This window comes from Labeo rohita, unplaced genomic scaffold (assembly GCF_022985175.1).
Source record: "Labeo rohita strain BAU-BD-2019 unplaced genomic scaffold, IGBB_LRoh.1.0 scaffold_216, whole genome shotgun sequence".
NCBI lineage: Eukaryota > Metazoa > Chordata > Actinopteri > Cypriniformes > Cyprinidae > Labeo > Labeo rohita.
Window position 1 is genome coordinate 74839 of NW_026128396.1, and position 9448 is coordinate 84286.

General features: G+C 41.6%; 1 pseudogene; it reads right to left on the bottom strand.

Annotated features, from left to right (window-relative positions):
* Positions 1-9448, bottom strand: part of LOC127159430 (uncharacterized) — a 42286-nt pseudogene that overhangs the window by 17933 nt on the left and 14905 nt on the right.

Genomic DNA, 9448 nt, shown 5'->3' on the forward strand with positions numbered 1-9448 from the left:
TCAATGCAGCAATGTAAAAACGAGCTCTGCCCATTTCTAGCAGGTGGTGGTGATTTAGTGTTTGGTAGAAATAGACCTGCATGGAATGGGTGAAAAAAGGGGACATTGATGCTTGCTTTGTTTGGTGTTGTGTGCGTATAATAGATGAACCAAATAAGTTAATTTATGTATTTCAGCTTATGTTAATTGTGATTTGTCTAAACATGTATTCTGTTTGAAAGTATTTGCTGAAATGCGATTTATAGAATTATTTCATGTGTTCATATACATGTGATTGTTGCTTTATTGTTGGAAATTTGTTGGCTACCTTTCTTTGTCTGAATGTAAGTTGTTTATTTTAATTCCATTTATTATATGGTTGTTTCAGACCACATGCACAGAAAATAAAAGACATCAAAGAACTAAAGTTGCATCTTCATGTCTCTGATCGGACGTCTGTGGTGAACTGGTCCCCCACCGGCTATCCCCACTGGGTTAAATCATCCAGTTTTCTTTATGGTCCTTCGAGCCGGAACCCAGAGTTTTCCACAGTTATGGAGATGCAGCCATCAGAGGATGTTCCTGTTGAGAGACCCAGGAGACAAACATCTCTACCAGCACACTTGCAGGATTATGATTTGAGTGGTTATGATCTACATAGATCCTTATCACCGCCTAGCTATTCCCATAAACCCCCTGGTGTTCTGTCACCTGAAGAGGATGACCGAATTGACACCCCACATGTAGCAGCACAGCATGGTGATTATCACAGTCCACAACAGTGGTATGTAGCAGATCGCTGGGATCAGCATATGGAAGCCCTGCGAGAAGAGAATGCTGATTTAAAGAAACTCCAAAGTGACTTGATTACTACAGTTCAGGAGCTAAAGGAGGAAAGGGATGATCTTAAGCAGGCCAACGTCAAGTTTGCATCGCAGATGTCTCAACTTGAAGCAGAGGTGAAACAGTTGTTAAGTTGGCAAAATCAACAGTCACAACCTCCACAGGCATCTACCCTTTCAGTATCTTGTCAGTCAAAGGTCCTAGACCGCCCTAAACCAGTTCCAGCCCCAAGGAAGCCGAGATCAACTGAACCCACAGTAAATCCAAACCGTGCTCCAGCCTCTCATGATGCATCGCAAGATAGTAGTTCACCAGAAAGTGTGGAGCGCTCTGAGTATTCAAGCAGTCAAGAAAGCTTGTCCTCTTCAGTCGATGGCCTGTCTCTGAGTTCATCCAGGCAGAGGAAAGTTAAGACTAATCCAATAAACGAATTTGTCAGCGAAAACATGGAGATCATGCCAAGAAGGTGAGAAGTTATTTTCGATCGCCCTCTCCACACCATTCTTCTAGACCACGGCATAACCTGTTTTCTAGGAGTAGGAGAAGGCACCACCACTCTCCAAGCCCACCTACTGACCAGGAAAGAGTATATCGTGGCACTGCACCTACAATTCCTGACCTGATTCACCCAAACCCTAGAGAGTTTGCACGGCTTAAGATCGCTTTAGAAAACATTCTTCCAGCTGACACTACAGAGCGCTTTAAATTTCATGTCCTGCTAGAACATCTCAAGCTTGAAGAGGCTCAGTTAATTGCTGAATCTTACAGCAGTTCACGTCATCCATATACCAACACTATGGATGCCCTCAATCAACAGTATGGCCAGCCACACCAGTTAGCGTTGCAGCGCATAGTGGAATTGATGGATGGGCCCAGCATCAGTACTGGAGATATTAAAACTTTTCGAATGTATGCTCTAAGGGTGAGATCCTTGGTGGGAATGCTGAAGCAACTGGGTAAGCCTGGCATGGTGGAATTGAGATGTGGCTCACATGTGTCCAGACTTCTGAGTAAATTGCCACATGATCTGCGGAGCAGTTTTAGAAGGTTTATTTATCCTCTAGACGTAAAGATTCCTACCCTCCTCAACTTTGCAGACTGGTTGGAATATGAAATCCAAGTTCAAGAAGATTCCACAAGGTATACGAGCCGTTCGGGCAGAGGATACTCAACCAGTTCGTCCAGGGAGATGCCAAGGAAGGTGAAATCATACTACAAAGGGACAGAAGTTCTACTTGGCACAGAGAAATCCCCTTCATCACCACCATATTCCTCATCAGTCACAGCTAAGACTACAAAAGGGAAAGCTTACTGCCCTTATTGTGATAACAACAAACACTCTTTGAATAATTGTGTAAATTTCTCTCAACTCTCTAAATCTCAGAGGCAGAATTGGATCAAGGGGCACAACCATTGCTGGCGCTGCGGACGGGGCCATAGATCATCAGAGTGTAACCTTAAGATGCGTTGCAAAACCTGTGATGGTTGTCACTTGCTTGTTTTACATGAGGTTAATGCATGGAACAAGGAGAAAGCAGTGGAAAAACAGGAACCATGTGCTAGCCCTGTTATGGGTGAGGCTGCCAACGATGTGTTATTCATTGACAAGCCTCCAGGAAGTCGTAAGGTACTGTTAAAGATATGCAAAGTCATTCTAAGAAATGGAGATCGATCCATGAATGCTTATGCCATTCTTGATGATGGCTCAGAAAGAACCATCTTGTTGAATGCTGCAGCAAATCGGCTGAAACTAAAAGGTAAGGCAGAGGACTTGCCCCTACGCACAGTCAGACAAAAATTAAAGATCCTGCATGGGGCGGCCGTTTCCTTTTACATTTCACCAGCCTGCCAGCCAAACAAGATGTATCAGATCAATGGAGCCTTTACTGCATCAGAGTTGGGGCTTGGAGTGCACTGTCATCCAGTTAAAGATTTGCAGAAAAGGTACCATCATTAATCACCCCAGTCGAGCCAGTCCGCTTGGGGCCACCAGGGGGTCCTGCTGCGGTCAAAACTCTCCTTGGATGGACTTTGCAAGGACCAGTTCAAGCTCTGCAACATCATCTTAAAGAGCAACAATGTCTGTTCACTACAAGTTGGTCACCCTCTGCTACTTTGCATGAACAAGTTGAAAGACTCTGGCAAATGGATGTCCTTCCTTGGAGGGATGAGAAAATTAGTACCCGATCAGTACAAGACCAGCAGTCACTAAAACTACTAGAACAAAAAACTATCAGAATTGAAGTTGATAAAATTCAACAATATGCTACCCCACTGCTCAGAGTCAAAAATATGCCTCCTCTTTGTGCACCTAAAGCAGCAGTAATGCCTCAGTTAAGAAGCCTAGAGCGTCGTCTCATTAAGTCCCCTGATCAAGCAGCTATCTACCAGGCTGAGATTAAAAGACTAGAACAGGCTGGGTACATCGCTGAACTGCAGTCGGGAGAAGAAGATACTCAAGTGAGCTGGTATATCCCACACCATATGGTTGAACATAACGGGAAACATCGAGTGGTTTTCAATTGTTCATTCCAGTTCCAAGGGAACAACCTCAATGAATTGTTACTTCCAGGACCAACGCTGACTTCCTCACTACTGGCTGTGCTATTAAGATTCCAGGAACATTCTATCGCTATCAGTAGTGACATTAAGGGAATGTTCCACCAGATTAGACTTCTGCCTGAAGATCGGCCCCTTCTCCGTTTCTTATGGAGAGATTTAGATATGGAAGTGAAGCCCAGGGTCTATGAATGGCAAGTTCTCCCCTTTGGGACCACTAGTAGCCCATGTTGTGCTGTCTTTGCCATGCAGAAGCACATCCTGGAAAACAGTCAGCCTGGTGAAAAGGTATGTGATGCGGTATTGAAGGCATTTTATGTTGACAATTATCTGCAAAGTCTACCTTCTGTAGATGAAGCAAAGCTATTGGTAGATCAACTGCAGAGTGTCTTAGCAGAAGGAGGATTCTAACTCCGGCAATGGGCCAGCAATTCACCCACAGCTATTAGTCATTTGCCAGCAGCATCCAGATTTGACAATGCTGAGCAATGGATTGCTAAGGGTAATTCTCTCAACCATGAATCAGTGCTTGGTCTACAGTGGAACTGTGAAACTGATACCTTGTCCTATAAGGTTCGTGCTGTAGAGTGCCGGGAGGTCACCATGCGTAACATCTATAAAGTGCTTTCCAGCCAATATGAAAGCACATCTCTTGGCTACATCGTCCCATATACCACTCGTGCAAAGGTAATAGTGCAGCGATTATGGGATAAGAAGAGAGACTGGGATGATCCTAAATTACCTGAGGATTTAGTGAATGAGAGGAACAGATGGTCAAAGGAGCTCAATGACTTACAACATATAGCTTTACCCAGATGCTATTGCAGTGCACCAAAGGATAATGTTTCAAGCCAGCGTGATATCCATATCTTTTGTGACTCATCTGAGTGTGCCTATGGGTCTGTCGCCTATCTCCGAACAGAAGATCAAAACGGAGAGGTGGAAATCATATTCATAGTAGCCAGGTCAAGAGTGGCTCCTAAGAAACGTTTGTCGATCCCTCGTCTAGAACTATGTGCAGCTCTGACAGGTGCCCAGTTGGCTAAGATCCTGCAGAATGAATTGACTTTGCCCATTCACCAAGTTTTTCTTTGGTCTGATTCTACCACAGTTTTAACCTGGATTAAATCTGAATCCTGTTGATTCAAAGTTTTCGTTGGTACACGAGTAACCGAGATTCAGGACCTTACCAGCTACTGTGAATGGCGGTATGTGGATTCAGAGAGTAACCCTGCGGATGACATTACTCGAGGTAAAAGATTGGCAGAACTAGGGCCACAAAGTTGGAATACAGGAATCATTCCTTCAGCTTCCATCAGATCAGTGGCCGGTTACACCTCCATCCTGTGCTATAGCTGGTGATGAACTAAGAAACTCTACGTTTTGTGGTCTGTCTAATATTGTACCTAATTTGTCTATACCTGATCCAAGTAAATTTCTGACCTTTCAAGAGTTATTGACTGCCACTGTAGAATCTCTCAGGGAAAATGGAACCAGCATATCAGCTGTAGACTTTCAACAGGCTGAAATGGCTATCCTTCAGCAAGCTCAGTGGGAAAGCTTTCCTTCTGAGATGGCACAGCTTATAGCAGGAAGACAACTAAATACTAACAGTCGACTACTTAGCCTTGCCCCTGAACTTGACCCTGCAACGCAGCTCCTACGGATAGGAGGACGTCTTCGTCGTTGTGAAGATATTGAGTCTGGGTTGATGCATCCTATTGTCCTTGATCCCCAACATCCAGTCACTACCCTTCTCATTAAGGACTATGACATAAAGCTATTCCACCCAGGTCCTGAGAGAGTACTGGCAGAGATGCGCAGGAAATACTGGATCCTTCGGGGTAGGGAAGCAATTCGACGTTATCAGCGTAAAGATTGTCCAGTATGTCAGAAGTTTCGTAAAACCCCACAGATACCCAGAATGGCAGATCTGCCTCCAGCCAGACTACGTCTATTCAAACCTGCCTTCTATTCTACTGGCATTGACTGTTTCGGGCCATATCTGGTAAAGATTGGGCGTAGAAGTGAGAAGCGCTGGGGTATCTTGTTCAAGTGCATGACTACACGTGCAGTGTACATTGACCTTCTCCCAAGACTTGATACTGACTCTTTCCTCATGGCCCTCAGGCGTTTTATAGCTAGACGTGGAAAACCTTTTGAGGTCTTGTGTGACCAGGGCACCAATTTTAAAGGAGGAGAAAAGGAACTGCATCAGGCATATACTGAACTAGCTCCAGAGCTTCAGGAACAGCTTGCCTGTCAGCAGATTATCTTTCGTTTCAACCCACCACATGCCCCACATTATGGTGGGTGTTGGGAAAGGGAAATTCGTTCCTTGAAACAAGCTCTACAGGTGACTCTAGGAACTCCCCCAATTCCAGAGGAAACTCTTCATACTGTGCTCATCGAGATTGAAGGAATCCTAAATTCTAAATCCTTGGGGTATACATCCTCTAATGCATCTGATCCAGATTCACTCCAAATTCGCTCCTTATGGGGCGGCCTGATAAATCCCTTCCTCAAGTGATATACCCTCAAAGTGAACTATTGAGTCGACGTCGTTGGCGTCATAGCCAAGTTATAGCAGATCACTTTTGGAAGAGGTTTATCCAGTTCTACTTACCTGGCCTCCAGATTCGTGGCAAGTGGCAGCGAGAGTCACCTGATATCAAGGTGGGAACAATCGTTATGATTGTGGACCCTCATTTCCCCAGGGCCCGATGGCCTATTGGCCAGGTTTCTCAAGTATTCACAGGGGTGGACAACAGAATCAGGACTGTTGAAGTGAAAGTTAAAGATAAATCTTATGTGCGACCTGTGGCAAAGGTTATACAGCTACCTGCAATTCCAGACTGAAAATTTGACTTTGGCCTTTTTTATAATGTACAGATTTCCTCATTCTTTAGAAATCTGGGGGCGGCTGTTAAAAAGGCCTGCTGTATATGGACTTTTATTTTGAAGGTTTTTTGGCGCTCAGCCAGGGTGTGAATGCACCGTCAATGCAGCAATGTAAAAACCAGCTCCGCCCATTTCTAGCAGGTGGTGGTGATTTAGTGTTTGGTAGAAATAGACCTGCATGGAATGGGTGAAAAAAGGGGACATTGATGCTTGCTTTGTTTGGTGTTGTGTGCATATAATAGATGAACCAAGTAAGTTAATTTATGTATTTCAGCTTATGTTAATTGTGATTTGTCTAAACATGTATTCTGTTTGAAAGTATTTGCTGAAATGCGATTTATAGAATTATTTCATGTGTTCATATACATGTGATTTGTTGATTTTATTGTTGGAAATTTGTTGGCTACCTTTCTTTGTCTGAATGTAAGTTGTTTATTTTAATTCCATTTATTATATGGTTGTTTCAGACCACATGCACAGAAAATAAAACATCAAAGAACTAAAGTTGCATCTTCATGTCTCTGATCGGGCGTCTGTGGTGAACTGGTCCCCCACCTGCTATCCCCACTGGGTTAAATCATCCAGTTTTCTTTACCCTTAGAATTTCTATTAAGTATCCCTTAAAACCCTTTAAGTGTTGCATAAAACCCCTTAGCTGTCATTTCCCTAAGTACAACATAAGGTATGGAAAATGTCACCTTAAGTGTTACACAGCGTGCTGATTCAATCCACGATCGCCCTCTTTATATGTTAAACAGATTTTAATTTAAGCATTTATTCACATATAACCATTGATTCAATTATATTCACACATAATACCTCAAACATGAGTCCGTCTCACACAAGAACAAATTTATATTCTATATTTTATTCCTGTATTTTCCTACGTATTACCTGGCGATGACTTAAAAAACACACATAAACCGTATATTGTCGCAATCGTGTGTTTATTGTTTACGTTTCAGTTTAGCTGCATCGATAACTGCTGTATTCCATCATAACACTTTTATGAGTCCGGATTGGACTTTCAGCGCAAGAGCGCCCTCCGGCTTCGAGTATGAATGAAACATACACAACATGAGAGTGTTTAGCGCTTCATAATGTTCACATCGCTTCGGAAACTCAATAAAATGATTTTTCAGAATTTTTCGTTTTGAGTGAATTATCAGTTTTGGTTTCCATCTCGCTTGGTCCTTCTCGTTTATATTTTGTTTATATTTTGTTCTCCGTATCCGTGTTATATTGTTTTCTATGAAAAAACACCGCTATCTGCATTACAAAATAACGTGTCCATAGCAACAGTAGATTTTTTTAACGGCAAACCTTGAATCGCTGTCGTAAAACACTTAACGGTTTCCCTTTAGTAAGGGAAGTGTTTAAGGGAAGTGTTTAAGGGATTATATGCAACACCCTTAAATCATCCCCTTTGGTAAGGGGAAATTATGCCTTAAGTTTCATACTTAAGGGAAAAACTTAAGGTTCTTTATGCAACCGGGCAATGGCCTTTATAAACATCTGAAATGCTGCTATTGTTGTTTTGTGTTTGTTTGTTTTTTTGTTTTGTTTTGTTTTGTCTGTACATGCAAGCACACACATCTAAATGTGACTGCTGAAATGATTCTGAGATGCTTGACAAAAAATAGAAATAAATCTTACCGATTTCTGTGTTTTTCTTTTGTAGAACGTAATGAACGTAAGTGATCTCTTCTTCACGAGACTGAACTGTTTCATCTATAATAATAGATGCATTAAATTAACAAAAATAAAGTCACTAGCAGAGCAAGTGTTTATCAGGTGTAGTTAAAAGGCATCATAAAGACATTCTTCGCAGATAATTTATAAATATTTTTTCTTTGGGACAAATATATTAGTCATCACTGAAGCTCAAGTAAAACTTCAGCATGCAAGTTCTTTAAAAAAAAAAAAACAGCTAAGGATGGCATTGTTCAACTCATAATGTGGAGAAAGTTCATTTATTAAATTGATGCAGGTTTACATTTCTGTGTTCATTTTCAGTTTGCTTTAGTTTAAGAAGTTTTAGTTTGAGTGTTTTTGTGTAAGAGCAAAGGGTGTAAACCACAGATCATTTTTAGAATAACGTTGATTAAATGATAATTAGTAATAATTGGATTACTAAATAATTATTGGTGATTAATTACTAGCTATTAATTACTATTATTAGAATAATTGTAATTTTTGTTATAGTATCAAAAGCTGTAAGTAACAACTTGCCTTCTTGATCAGTTTTTCTGTGTTTCCTGCAGATCCAAAAGATCCCGACTGCAGCGACAATCAAAAGAGATCCAGCAGCAGCAGCAAAGATCAGCACTGTCTGAGATTCAGAGCCTAGAGGATGTGAAGTAGAGTTTGAAGTGGACTGTGGACCTGGTGTTGCAACAGCTAAAAAGAGTCATTAGTGTGAGTAAATTCTCTGATCTGATAAACACCATAAACAGCAGCACAGCTCAGTTTGTACTATAGGCATATGCTACTTCTGAAGAACCTTGTACAGTCACAAGGTGGTAAAACATTTTACCTTTCACATACCTGAACATGGTTTACAGAGTTTGCTAATGTCCAGATGTTGAGTCTGGTTGCTGATGGGATTGTTTACCACACAGCTGTAGGTGTTTTTATCTGTATATTTCACATCTAAAGAAAGGCTTCTGCTGAGATCAGACACACTGATGCTGGACAATAAACTGTTTCCTTTGTACCAGGAGAGAGTCACATGACTCACATTCACCACTGAACACAACAATGAACAATTCTGCTGTGATGATGATGATAAAGAACATTGTGAAGAGTCTCTGCTGATGTCAGGAACAGACAGACGAGCTGAAATAAAGGGAATGAAAACATGCAGGGTCTAATTTACAACAAATAATGCTTTTTGATTTTTATCATGAGAGTAATTTGTCTCTCTGGGGTCAGTTCTTCCTCTGTAATGCTAATGTTTCTGGAGTTTGATAGCAGTCCTTTAACTAATGGTAGGCTGATCCCAGGTTAGATCCCAGTATATTTTTCAACCCAGGCTCATGAAAATACCTCTATATACATTACTGCAGCACTGTAATGATGTACCTTACTGCGTGAGAAAGTGGAAATGTCCAGAAAAGTGGTTACTGAAATGTCCAGAAAGTGTTGCTAAAACACATGTTCAGTA